The following is a 14,851-nucleotide window of genomic DNA, read 5'->3' on the forward strand; positions in this document are numbered from 1 at the left end:
CTCTGCTTCCATATTTGTTCTGACCCATAATACCACAACCATGTTTTTAGTAAACTCTAGTTATGTGACCCATTAAACTCTGGTCATGTGACCTGTTAAGCTCTACATTAAATAAAACCTTACATAAAAAGCACAAAATTCTTAATCAGACAATATTTTAAGCTGATAAAATAATCATGAATTTATGACAAAAACATGTAAAATAAACATCTCAATAAAACATGTCTCTGAGACAGTTACTGCAGGCATGTCCATCCAACACATGTACTGCACTTCTTTCATAGCATTGCAACAGCCTCGTCAGAAAAAGACTGTAGTCTTGAAGAGCCTTTATGTTTTCAGATTTTGTACCAAAGAAAGAGGCTTTTGCATGTAGGCAGATGCAATTTTGTTCATTACCAAATGTCCCTGTAGTAAAACTTTAGCTGTAACATATCCTTTCTTAGGGCTGTCATGCTGGTAACTTCTGACAAGTTCTCTAGGGCAACCCCTAATGTATTGGTCAAGGAAACAGAGGCAGTCACTTTGGCTGTCAGTCTTTCCTTCAACACTGTTTTCAAAAGCCTTTATAAATGTTTCAACATAGTATGAATCAACAAAAGGTCACAGATAATCCTACCACAAGCTGCTCCAGTTTCACCAATGGGTCTGCGGCAATCCTTCACTGTAGAGTGGTATTCATTTTTTTGTTGACAAAATGTAGTAGTTACTTGAAAAACAAGCCAAAACCACTGAGAGACTGAGTGAGGGATTCGACACTGTGATATGCTTCCATATAATTGAGTTCTGTTGAAAAACGTATGTTCAATCCTTTATTACAAAACCAGCAAAGACATATGGTCTTATCTAGTGATAAAAAAAGTAACAAAACTAGCATAGTGATAGTGAAATAAGCAGAACAAGCCAAATAAGTAAAGTTAGCAGTCAACAAAAAATATCCATGTCCCCGACTAATTCTTTCTCTAACTAAAATTAACGACACAAAGTGTGAATATGTAATTATACTCATATTCTTCTACCACATCCCAATCCACATGACAAATTTCCGTAACCCATAATAAAAATGCACAACACAAAGTACAACGCAGACAGACAGAAAATAGATACATGGCTCCTATGGAGTTCTCCGACTGAGGATTTCTTCCAAGGCCAGGATCCCAGACACAGACTGGGAGTCCTCACTGGGCCCAACACTCACCCCTAGATGCCCTGCTGCTGAGCCTGCAGACGCTGCCTCTCTTTGATCAGTAGGATGATTCCAACCACGGCACTGATAATTCCCAGGGAGAGTCCCAGTGCACAGATCACGGTTCCTAGGCCAGAGACTTCCTCGGGTACCTCGGGTTCTGGGGAAAGACAAGAGAAGGGTGAAAGTTCGCAGTTAAACATACAGTGGACACACAGTGACTGTTCATTCACTAAGCTAACCTTGCTAGAGGAGAGTCTGGCCCAACACTAACACGCCTCCCCAACAGTGGCAAACCCCTGTCCACACACGTTAGTGAGCCTGTGGTCTGCGGTCACAGTCCCTACTCAGGGCCCACAGACGGGGGTGACACAGGATATTGATAACTGAGCTTTGAGTCAGTGTGTGAATAATTATAGAAAGGATGTTAAAGGGTCAGAGATCACACAGCTCCACTCCCTAGGATATTAACAGAGAGAGAACTAGTTGGGTGAAAGACTCACAGATACTAAATAGCAAACACTCAGCATTCCTATCGTCCCAGCAATTGGAAAAGTAGCACTCTGCGTGTCTTACACCTTTCCTTGAGGAATTGAGGATATAAAAAAAAATCATTTTGAACCTATGTAACCTCTGGCTAAAAGAATAATTGGGACTGAATAGGAATTTTTGAACTGAAGTAAACTCTGTCTTCAGCAGTTAGCTAAAAACCAGCTTATACTAGTTCTCCCTTGGTTTCCAGAGAGACTTTGAGAGTTTGATAACATTGTACATTGTACCCTCGTTTGAGTAGAAGGAGGAGGACTCACCAATAAGGACAGGAAGAGAACATCCATCTGTAATTAAGTCAGGGCCTAGCAAAGGGAATAACTGATAAAGACTGGACAGTACATCCATCTGTAATTAAACCTTGATTTAGTGGATTCTCTTATCTATGTAATTAAGTTTTGCACCAATAGACTTCGTGGGCGTACCAGTTCAGATAACATCTTGCAACAATAATGTATGGGGCTTAATAATAATAGGCATCTGTTAGTCTTGTGAGACTTGTGGATTTGCGCCTTGGAAGGTTTCCAGGGCACAAGCCTGGGCAAGGTTGTATGGAAGACTGGCAGTTGCCCATGCTGCAAGTCTCCCCTCTCCACACCACCGATGTTGTCCAAGGGAAGGGAAAGAGCCGATACAGCTTGGCACCAGTGTCATCGCAGAGCAATGTGCGATTAAGTGCCTTGCTCAAGGACACAACACATTGCCTCAGCTGAGGCTCGAACTAGCGACCTTCAGATCACTAGACCAACACCTTAACCATTTGGCCATACGCCAACACATATGTATGGGGCTTACTATGTATAAGTATATGGCTGTAACCTGACTAAGTAGGCCCACTTGTCGGATGCTGGCAGTACTTACGTGCCTTCCCTCTGACACTGAGTCTCAAACTCCTGCAGGAGGGTGCGCAATAAACTGATGTAACTATAAGAAGCTGGTCTCCCGAGTTTTATTCAGATTCTACTTTGACATCCTCTTCAATCATCTGTATAGATAGCTCAAAAATTCATTCAAACTGTTTCCAGCTTCAGATCCCATCCTGATACAGAACTCCTCATATAAAACCATAGATATAGGAGCAGAATTAGTCCATTTGGCCCATCGAGTCAGCTCTGCCATTTCATCGTGGCTAATCCAATTTTCCTCTCAGCTCAAATCTCCTGCCTTCTCCCCATATCCCTTCATGCCTGGACCAATAAAGAATTTATCAACCTCTGCCTTAAATATGCATAATGACTAGGCCTCCACAGCTGCCTGTGGCAAAGAATTCCACAAAATAGCCACTTCCTTGCTAAATAAATTCCGCCTCATCTCCATTCTAAATGGAGACCCCTCTATTCTAAGGCTGTGTCCGCTAGTCTTAAACTCTCCTACCAGAGAAAACATCCTGTTCACATCCTCTCTATCAAGGCATTTCACCATTTGATAGATTTCAATGAGGCCACTTAGTCTGTGAGCCAGGACCCCAAATTTGGGCCATCAGTACCACCTGGGGGGAATAATTCTTATAGTGATTTTTGGCAAGGTATACACCCCTAGTGCTAAAAAAAATGTGATAGCATTGCAGCGGTGGTAGCTTTCTGTGTGTCCCAAGAATCTACTATCACCAAAAATGCCGAAGCCTCTTCACCATGAAGAGAGACTTAGAGACTCTGAAAAGGAAAGCCAAGGAAAGCATTACTGATGAAGCTGGTGAGAATACCAGTACATCAAAAAGTCCAAGTAGGAGATCTTCATCAGAAGCAAGGTTGTATGATCAAATCTGCATTTTTTGTAATAAGGTGAAATTCCTGAAGGGCTCCAAGTCACGTGAAAAGCTTACACAAGCTGTACAACTCAGAGCTGATCAAACACTACGAGAATGTGCAACCCAAAAGGAAGATGAAAAGATTCTAGCAGTAACAAGCAGAGACATAGTTGCTGCAGAGGCCCACTATCATGTTTCATGCTGTAAGTATTATACCAGAATCAAGAAAAAAGAACCTGAGTACAAGGAGAATGATGATGAAACAGATGGTGATGAACTGTATAAAAGGTTTGAAAGGGAAGCCTATAAAGACCTTTCAAGTATATCGGAACTGATATCATACCCAACAAGATGACTGTACGAGTCACTTTTTTGGTCATGAATCTTGAATCTTTTATGCTATCTGGTGGAGTTACACTCCTGCAAGATTCTACAAGGAAGCACATTCGTAGGAAACTGGAATCTGAGCTGGGCAATTCAGTAGATATATTTCCAGATGACAAAGGAAAATTGTTAATGGTTTCTGAAAGTGTATCATTAAGGGACGTTGTCTTGGAAAATCAAACTCTACAGAGGGAACTCAAAGTTTGGAGGGCCAAGGCAACCAATTTCGACAAGATCATAGATCAGGCTTCATCACATATCAGATCAATCATTAGACAGGAGGTGACTGTGACTCCCTGGCCATTCCATCCATCTGATGTGAAAGATAGTGCTCATATCTCCATACCAGATCAACTAGAGCGGCTTCTTGTTGGACTGCTCACTGGAAATGCTCACACCAAGACTCAAACACAGAGAGTCACTGCTCTGGTTCAGTCACTTAATCAGGACATAATATATGCTGTGACATGTGGTCAACATAAACCACCAAAGCACCTTCTACTCCCTTATGCGGTAAAAACATTGACGGGTAACACTGAGCTCATCCAAATACTGAACAGGCTTGGGCATGGGGTGTCTTACACCCAACTTGAAGAGAACAACACTGCTCTGTGTCTCCAAAAGCTAGCAACTGCCTCCAACCAGAGAGTTGTACTTCCAGCCTCCATCAAGCCTCATGTCTTCACCAATCTTGCATGGGACAATATCTATAGACTTGAGGAAACTCTCACTGTAAAGGGTACATCACATAGAGGCAATGGCATAGTGGTACAGGCCAATGTCTATGGACCACATCTGCCAAGAGCTGAGTTTCCACACAATGAGAAACTGGAGCAGAGATCAGTCGCCATTGAGGACTAAGAACTGGAAGTATATGTAGCAGGTGCACATGTGGGCCCACAGCCTCTCTCAGGAAACCAAGGAAGCTGCTCTTCTTGCCTGCAAGAAGAACCTGGTGTGGAGACTTGCGAGGCAAACAGATCCAGAGAATCTGACAATCCCAAGCTGGACTGGTTTTAATATCAGCACCAGGGACCAAGAACCAATCTCACAAGATATTGTTGGGGATCTGCCAACCATCAATTCACCAGCCACAGAGTTGACCACAGTATTTGAAATCCTGAACCAGTCAGAGCTCATCAGGAAGGAACTTCATCTAGAGACAATTGTAGTAGTCATGGATCAAGCACTCTATGCAAAAGCCACTGAAATTGCCTGGAAGCACAAAGAGCGCTTTTTCCAACACTCTTCTCAGGATGGGGACATTCCATACCATATGCAATGCCTTAGCCATCCTTGGAAAGTGATTTTGGGATGCTGCTCTAAAGGACGTATGCATAGAGGCTGGAATTGTCGCAGAGGGGTCCATCAATGGAGTCCTTGATGGTAAACACTACAATAGTGCTGTCAGGGTCCACAAGCACATTTATGAAGCACTGATGAGACTCGCATGGGCAGAGTTCACACCATGGGTTGAGGACAATGTTCCAGAGGGGAGTGGGATAATCAAATCATTCTTAGTCCATGTGAACAACATGGCCAGTGACTTGAAACAACAGAAGTTGAACCATCTGCTGCAAAGTCCAATTAGAGCTTTGTGATGTGGAGCTACAGCGGCCAAGAATCCAGAAAGATGAGGAAGCAGTTTCAGCAGTGGTTAGCCTCATACATGAATGGGTCAACCCATCTGCAGAGAAGCGGGACCTCATTAGCATCTCTACGGCAAAGGCAGCCCCCAAGGACATTGCCTCCGACCTGATAAAGGCATATGAGATTGGTGAGCAATGCTATGCAACCTTCAAGGATGAGAGACTAGAGGAAGGCCCACCAGCAAAAAAATTCCATGACCCAGTGAGAACCAACAAGCTGAAAACATTCAGTGATATGTGTAAGAAGAGAGAAGTGAAATCAAATGGGAGGGCGATCATCTTGAAAGCAGACAGGTCTTTGTCTGGACAGGGGCACAGTCTACATATGGAGGATATCCTTTCTCATCCCCTTGGACCATTGCCCTGGGCCCTGTCCACACCAGAAGGATTGCTGAGAAAGACAAATAAAGCTACTTTAGCCACAACCTTGCAGAAAAATGTAGCAGTAGAAGAGCATCTCCCAGGAAACTCTGCTACAGTGGTTGATGGAATGAACTTGGTCCAAAAAGTAAAAGGTGATCAAGTTACTTTCAGAGATGTTGCCACAACAATTCTGGGTATGGCTCTGAGAGAAGGCAGTCAGAGTAGCAGAATAGATGTTGTGCTCGACACATACAAGGAGAACTCTATCAAGAATAGTGAAAGATCTCTACGGGGTGAAGAGACTGGTCATGAGTTGCAAGGTATCACAGGTACACAGATGGTGAGGCAGTGGAGGAGCTTCCTGACCAAAGTCAGTCACAAAAATAGTCTCATTAGCTTCATAGTCCATGAATGGAGGAAGGCGGTGTACAGAGCAAAGCTATAGGAGATTCTGTGTGCAACTGTGAATGACAAATGTTACAGAATCACATCTCAAGACAGTGAAAAGGTGTCAGCTCTTCGGTATCAACAAGAAGAAGCAGATGGCCGCCTAATTCTCCATGCTGCCCATGCCACAAGAGAGGGATACCAGTCTGTAGTGATCTGCTCAGAAGACACAGATGTCTTTATCATGTCTTTAGCATTTTGTGACAAGATTGAAGCCCCGTTGTTCCAGAAGTGTGGCACTAGAACCCGTACAAGGCTTGTAGACATCAGGAAGGTTGCTGCCACTGTTGGCATAGAGGTTTGTAGGGCTCTCATCGGGTTGCACGCATATACAGGATGTGACACTGTAAGCGCTTTTGCAGGCAAAGGGAAGACAAGTGCCCTAAAGCTTCTGACGGCAGCAGGAAAACTCAGGACACATTCTTAGAGTTGGGTCAGGAATGGGACTTCTCCCCAGGACTGATGGACAAACTGGAGGCTTTTACATGTCTCCTGTATGCCCCAAAAGCATCGACCATCAAGGTTAATGAGCTCAGGTATCACATTTTCTGTGCCAAAAAAGGTGAAATCGAAAGTCATCAACTCCCATCATGCAAGGACTGCTTAACAAAACATGCACAGCGAGCCAACTACCAGGCTGGTATATGGAGAAGATGTTTGGAGAAGGACACACAAGTGCCAAGCCCTGTTGGCAGAGGATGGAAGATGGAGAGAGAAGAGGAAGCTGAACAGTTGGTGGTGCACTGGGTGGAAGGCCAGCCAGCACCCGATGCCATCCTGGATCTACTGGCCTGTAACTGTCCAAAAAAATGTTCACTCCCAAGATGTATGTGTGTTGCAAATGGCCTCAGGTGTACTGACATGTGTAGACTGGCAGACTGTGAGAACCAGGCATCCACCTCAGAGAGTGTGGAAAGTTCAGATGAAGATGTGGAAGACGTGGAAGACTTGGAAAAGTATTATGATTATTAGTAGGTTATGAAAGTATGGAAAGCAGTCTTTGATTAAATATATTCATTTTACAACCAAATGGAGCCTAGGTTATGGCCGTGTGGAACCCCACATTTGAATTATTGTACTGTAATTCTATATGCTATGGCAAAAGCTTAAGATTGTTTTGATTTGATACAACAATATGGAAAATATCATGACATTAATAAAACTCCAGAAATCTCTCCAAATGAGGTTTTTTTACCTTTGGGGGGGGTAACATTTTCTGCTATACTGATGTTAATATGGAATATATACAAAAGATGATAACTTCTTTGAATTCCTGAATAAATTCTCTACAAATCCATGAGATAATATGTGCCCGAAGGTTTTCATTGACTTTTTCCAAAATAAACAGCAGACAAATATTTTTCTAAAAATAAAACTGAAATTGGGCACTGTACTGTGAGTGCCACCAATGACATAGTTTTCAATGTAAAAGTTTATAACAACATTTGATGAAAAGTGCTTGAACTCAGCTATCATTGTGACAAATTTCAATGTTGAGGGATCACTGATGACAAAATACCACTAGTTTGAATATATATGTTGTACTTTATATTGGCCACTTTTCAGAAATGCTTATTGTAGGGTAGTGTTATAAAATGCATGAGAGCACACATAAAGCTACCACTGGTGCAATGCTATCACATATTTTCTAACTCTAGAGATGTATACCTTGCCAAAAATCACTATGAGCATTATTCCCCTCAGATCGTACCGACCAACCCTATTGGCTTACAGACTAACTCTTCATTGTTCTGAATTCCAGTGAATACAGGCCCAGAGCCATCAAATACGCTTCATATGACAAGCCAATCAATCCTGGAATCATTTTCGTGACCCTCCTCTGAACCCTCTTCAGTTTCAGCTCATCCTTTCTAAGAGCCCAAAGCTGCTCATAATGCTCCAAGTGAGGCCTCACCAGTGCTTTATAACAGTGGTCCCCAACCAACTGGCCGCAAAGTATGTGCTACCAGGCCATAAGGAAACAATATGAGTCAGCTGCACCTTTCCTCATTCCCTGTCACGCACTGTTTAACTTGAACATAGGGTTGCCAACTGTCCCATATTTGCCGAGGCATTCCATATATTGGGCTAAATTTGTTTGTCCCGTATTTCCCCCGCTAAGGTAGAGCAGTCCTATGAAACCTTTCGTGCCAAAATGGCGCAAAGCGAAGAAGCAATTACCATTAATTTATATGGGAAAAATTTTTGAGCGTTCGCAGACCCACAAAATTACCAAATCATACCAAATAACGCATAAAACCGAAAATAAATAACACTAACAAATAGAAAAGCAGGAATGATATGATAAATATGCAGCCAATATAAAGTAGAAATAATGTATGTAGAGTATCGTCGGGAAGATGAAGGCAAAACCGATTTGTGGGGGAAAAAAATCGGCACGTACACGCATGCGCACACAGGTGCCCACGCAAGGCTTCATGGTCATGGTAGTCTTTCTTGGGGTAAAGAGTCCCGGGATTTGACTGCTATTTTTGTTTCTTATTTGAGAGTGAGAAAGTTGGCAACCCTAACTGTAAAAGACATGTTGAGGTGAGTTTAACCCTACTTGAACACACTCCCCCAGGTTGGCAGGTCCGCAAGAATATTGTCGATATTAAACTGGTCCGCAGTGCAAAAAAGGTTTGGGACCCCTGCTTTATAAAGTCTCAACATTACATCCTTCTATGATATTCTATTCCCCTTGAAATGAATGCTAACCTTGCATTTGCTTTCCTCACCACAGAATCAATCTGCAAATTAACCTTTCGGGAATCTTGCACAAGGACTCCCAAATCCTTTTGCACCTCAGTATTTTGTATTTTCTCTCCATTTAGAAAATAGTTAACCTTTCCATTTCTTCTATAAAAGTGCATGACCATACACTTCCCGACACTGTATTCCATCTGCCATTTCTTTGTCCATTCTCCTAATCTGCCTAAGTCCCTCTGTAGCCTCTCTACTCCCTGAAAACCACTTGCCCTCTAACTATCTTCATATCATCTGCAAATTTTGCAACAAAGCCCTCAATTCCATCATCCAAATCACTGACATATAACATGAAAAGAATTGGTTCCAACACAGACCCCTGTGGAACACCACTAGTCACCGGCAGCCAGCCAGAAGAGGCTTCCTTTATTCCCACTCTTTGCCTCCTGCCAATCAGCCACTGCTTTATCCATGCTAGATTTTTGCCTGTAATACCATGAGCTTGTAGCTTATTAGCAGTTTCATGTGCGGCACCTTGTCAAAGGCCGTCTGAAAATCTAAATACAGAACATCAACCAATTCTTCTTTGTCTATCCCACTTGTTATTTCTTCAAAGAATTCCAACAGATTTGTCAAGCAAGATTTTCCCTTGAAGAAACCTGACTACAGCGTATTTTATCATGTGCCTCCAAGTACCCTGAGACCTGATCCTTAATAATTGACTCCAACATCTTCCCAGTCACTAACGTCAAACTAACTGGTCTATAGTTTCCTTTCTTCTGCCTCTTTTTCTTCTTGAAGAGTAGACTGACATTTGCAATTTTCCAGTTTTACAGAACCATTCCAGAATCTAGTGATTCTTGAAAAATTATTACTAATGCCTCCACAATCTCTTCAGCCAGCTGTTTCAGAACTCTGCGGTGTATACCATCTGGTCCAGGTGACTTAACCACCTTCAGACCTTTCAGTTTCCTAAGAACCTTCTCTCTAATTACAGCAACTTCACACACTTCATGCCCCCTGATGCCTGGGATCTTCCAGCATAATGCTGATGTCTTCCACAGTGAAGACTGATGCAAAATACATATGCAGTTCATCCACCCTTTCCTTGACCCCATTACTACCTCTCCAGCATCATTTTCCAGTGGTCCGATATCCACTCTCGCCTCTCTTTTACACTTTAATTATCTAAAGAAACTTCTGGAATTCCTCTTTAATATTACTGGTTAGCTTATCTTCATATTCCATCTTTACCTTCTTAATGACTTTTTAGTTGCCCTCTGTTGGTTGTTAAAAGCTTCCCAATCCTGTAACTTCCTTCTATTACATGCCCTGTCTTTGGCTTTTATGTTGGCTTTGACTTCCCTTGTTAGTCGTGGTTGAGTGATATTTCTTTTAGACTACTATTTATCCTGTGCATTCTGAGCTGCTTCCAGGAATTCCAGCCATTGCTACTTTGATGTCATCCCTGCCAGTGTCCTTTTCCAATCAATTCTATCCAACTCCTCTCTCATGTCTCTGTAATTCCCTTTCTTTCCTTCCTTCCTTCTTTCTTCCCTTAACTCCTGGTGGAGCCGTCGGGGCGCCGTCACGACAAGCTTTGCACCAGTTTGGTGTTCTCATCATGCGGTGTGTCTGGGGCATCTGAAACCTGGCGGAGCCCATCCCTCTCCAGGTTTGACCGCAGCCAATTTCCTCCAACTAGGTGGCTCACCTTGGTCGTGAACATGTGACCGTTATAGTTCATCTGAGAATCTTTCTGCCCCGGCCGGTGGCTTCATCATGGAAGTCATTCGCCCAGTGGTGCCGTGTTAACACCACCCCCTCACATGGTTTAGCCCGCCAGCTGAAGCGGTTTACCAGGGTATGGCACTTGGAGCCCACACGTGAGAGATTTAGGAGATGGATGAGGACCAGTGATGCCTGTCCACGCCTGTCTGGTAGGGAGCAGCATGCCAGACATCAAAGGTACTACCTCTATCCAGAGCCCCCTATACCCCTATTACCTTTACTCTGCTGTAATACAGATACATCTGACTTTAGCTTCTCCCCAGATTTCAGGGTGAATTCGACCATATTATGATCATTTTTCCCAAGGGTTATTTTACTTTAAGCTCTGTAATCAATTCTGGTTCATTGCACAACACCCAATCCAGAATAACTGATTCTCTAGGGTGCTGAACCACAAGATGCTCTAAAAAGCCATCTCATAGGCACTCTAAAATCCAGCACCAACGTGATTTTCCCAATCTACCTGCATATTGAAATCCCTCATGACTATTGTAACATTGCCCTTTTGGCATGCATTTTCTATCTCCCAATGTAATTTGTAGGCCACATCTTTACTACTGTTTGGGGGTCTGTACACAACTCCCCTTGCAGTTCCTTAGCTCTATCCACAATGATTCAACACTTTCCGACCCTATGTCAGCCCTTTCTAATGATCTGATTTCATTTTTTAGCAACAAAGCACTGCCACCTCCTCTGCCTTCCAGCCTATCCTTTCGATACATTAAGCTCCCAGCTATAATCTTTCAGCCGTGATTCAGTGATGCCTACAACATCATAACTGCCAATCTGCAACAGTGCTACAACTTCACCTACCTTATTCTGTATACTGCCCGCATTCAGATACCACACCTTCAGTCCTATACTCACCCTTCTCAATTCTGTCTGCCTTTTATGTTGCAACTCATTCTGTCGATTGCAAGTTTGCCCTATCAACAATCTCCCCTCAACACACATTGCCTCTGTTTGCAAACCAGCTACCTCATCGTCAGCACTATTATCCACCAACCTGATTACGGCACTTCTTGCATTGAAATATAGGGAGCGCAGGGCACTTGTCACACTGTGCTCAACCTTTTTATCCCTGACTTTGTCTGAGGTCTTACCAACATCTGCCTTCACAAACTCTCCACTAATTTTTCTGGCACTCTGGTTCCCATTCCCCTGTCCCATCATGCAACATTAACAAACCTTCCCACTAGGATATCAGTTCTCCTCCAGATCAGGTGCAAACCGTCCCTCTTGTACATATCCTACCTTCCCTGCAGGAGATCCCAATGATCCAAAAATTGTATGTCCTTCCTCCTACACCAACTCCTTAGCCACGTATTAAACTGTATAATATTTCTAGTTCTAGACTCATTAGCACATGGCATGGGATCACAACTTTGAAAGTCCTGCCCTTTAACTTACCACCTAACTCCCTGAAATCCCTATGCAGAATCTCTTCACTCATTCTATCCATGTCATTGGTACCTACATGGACCAGGATTTCTGGCTGTTCACCCTCCCACTTAAGAATGCTGAGGACTCAGTCCAAAATATCCCGGACCCTGAAACCCCAGAGGTAACATACCATCCAGGAATCCCATTCTCACCCTCAAAACCTCCCATCCATTCCCGTAACAGATCCCCTATCACATCATGCCTCTTCTTTTCTGAGTCACGGAGACAGACTTAGTTCCAGAGACCTGACCACTGTGCCTTTCCTCTGTTAGGTCATCTGCCCTGACAGTATTCAAAGTGATAGTGCTGTTGTTGAGGGGGATGGCCACAGGGATACTCTGCATTAGCTCCTTAACCCCTTTCCCCTTCCTGTCACCTAGTTTCTTGTGACCTGCACCTTGTCCTATCTATCACTTCAGTCTCCCGAATGATCTGGAGTTCTTCCAGTTCCAGATCCAACTTCTTAACACAGTTGTTAAAAGCTGCAGCTGGATGCACTTCTCGCAGTTGTAGTCGTCAGGGACATTGGAGGTCTCCCTGCCTTCCCACATCCCACAAGAGGAAAACCTTACTATCCTGCCTGGCATCCCTACTGTCATAGCTGAGCAGATCTAAAGAATAGAATGAAAACAAAGTGAGCTTTTCTTTCCTTTGCTTTCTCTGAGTGAAGCCTCGAAGAGCTAAAGCCTTGAGATCACCTCTCTGACTATGCTCACTCAGACAACAGCCACTGTGCTTGTCCCTGCCTTCCTTTAATTTGCTCTTACTAATGAGCCCCAAATGCTGAGTGGCACCTGGTCAAAGCTCTATTATGTGCTTGTAAACCGCTCCTTCCTTTTATCCTCGAGCAGTGGACCTGACTGAAGTCCCCCCTCTTCAAGTCTACCCTCTCTGCCCTCAGAAGGTACCGCTGACTTCACACTCCGCGTGGCTGAAGGCACTCAGTACCAGTACCTGTGCACCATCATCCAATTCCATTTACACTATATTCCTAGACCAGGTGACTAAAATAAGGTATTTATTTTATGTACAAGGGATTCTGCAGATGCTGGAAATTCAGAGTAACAGTCACACCTCCCCCTCCTTCCCTCCACTCAGCCTCACTGTCCTTCCCACCCTCGGTTCACATTCTCCTCCCTCCCTGAGAGGGAATGTTGTTAAGAAGGCATATGGTGTCTTGGCATTCATCAACCATGGGATTGAGTTCAAGAACCATGAGGTAATGTTACAGCTATATAAGAACCCTCTTGGAGTACTGTGTTCAGTTGTGGTCACCTCACTACTGGAAGGATGTGACTACAATAGAAAGAGTGCAGAGGAGATTTACAAGGATGTTACCTGGATTGGAGAGCATGACTTATGAGAATAGGTTGAATGACCTTGGCCTTTTCTCCCTGGATCGACGGAGGATGAGAGGCATTGATCGTGTGGATAGCCAGAGGCTTTTTTCCCAGGGCTGAAAAGGTTAACACGAGGAGGTATAGTTTTAAGGTGCCTGAAAGTAGGTACAAGGGAGATGTCAGAGGTAAGTTTTACACAGAGAGAGTGGTGGGTGCGTGGAATGCACTGCCTGCAACGATGGTAGAGGTGGATACAATAGGGTCTTTTAAGAGACTCTTAGATAGGTACATGGAGCTTATAAAAATAGAGGGCTATGAGGTAGGGAAATTCTAGACAGTTTTAGAGTAGGTTACATGGTCAGCACGACAGTGTGGGCCGAAGGGCCTGTAATGTGCTGTGGATTTCTATGTTCTATGTTCTCCCAAAGATGGCTGATAAGTTGTCCTGTAAGCCCACCATCCCACTCTGCTACATACAGTAGGTCTTTCTCTGGTAGTGAGTTCCCATTTGCCCCACAGGCCAGGTGGAGACGTCGTTCTCTGACCCTCGCTCTGATTTGATGCCTGTCCTAAATTGGTGCCTCTGGACAGTTTGCAGATCCCAACCTCCGGTGCTGTAGGTGTGGCGTTTCCGTATTCTCCCTGTGACTGTGGATTTCCCCGTGAAGGTCCATTTTCTTCCCACATCCCTAAGACTGCTGTAGTGTCTATGACTCTTTGGCTGTGAGAGGGAATGAGATCAGGGTTACTGGATTTCCTCTGCTGGGAGCTGGCAGTGACCTGATAGACTGATGGCCTCTTCCCGTGTTGTGAAAATTAGGTTCAGTAGGTCTTTACCTACTCCTGAGATTCCTAAGGTTGTCATAGCCGGGGTGGTAGTAGGGATAAGCTCCCACTACCTATAAAGTGCTCCAAATGGCATGCGACTCTAACAGCCTCTGACAACCAAATCCAACCCTTGGCCTTTGCGTGTGGCCCAGCTACTAGACCCAGCAGAACTGTTTCTACTGACAAGAGAAGAGGCAAAGGCAGACCACTGATGCCTCAAAACCCGTTGTTTCAGGCAGGTAGGGTTCATCAGCCTTGGACGGCAGCCCACCTAAGAGAAGGAAAACTGATTTTAAACTTCTGCTGTCTTGTGGCCATACCCACTCACGGGAAAGGCTTCAGGAGTAAACCTGGAGGAAGAAATCTGGAGCAGTTTGATGTTGTTTACAACTTCACTCTGGCAACCTCTGTGATGACA

The 14,851-nt window shown here is 43.9% G+C and overlaps 1 pseudogene; it reads right to left on the reverse strand.

Annotated features, from left to right (window-relative positions):
- Positions 1-666: 666 nt before the first annotated feature.
- LOC134346175 (H-2 class II histocompatibility antigen, A-U alpha chain-like) overlaps positions 667-14,851 on the reverse strand; it is a 31,498-nt pseudogene continuing 17,313 nt past the window's right edge.

Source organism: Mobula hypostoma, chromosome 5, assembly GCF_963921235.1.
Source record: "Mobula hypostoma chromosome 5, sMobHyp1.1, whole genome shotgun sequence".
Taxonomy (NCBI): domain Eukaryota; kingdom Metazoa; phylum Chordata; class Chondrichthyes; order Myliobatiformes; family Myliobatidae; genus Mobula; species Mobula hypostoma.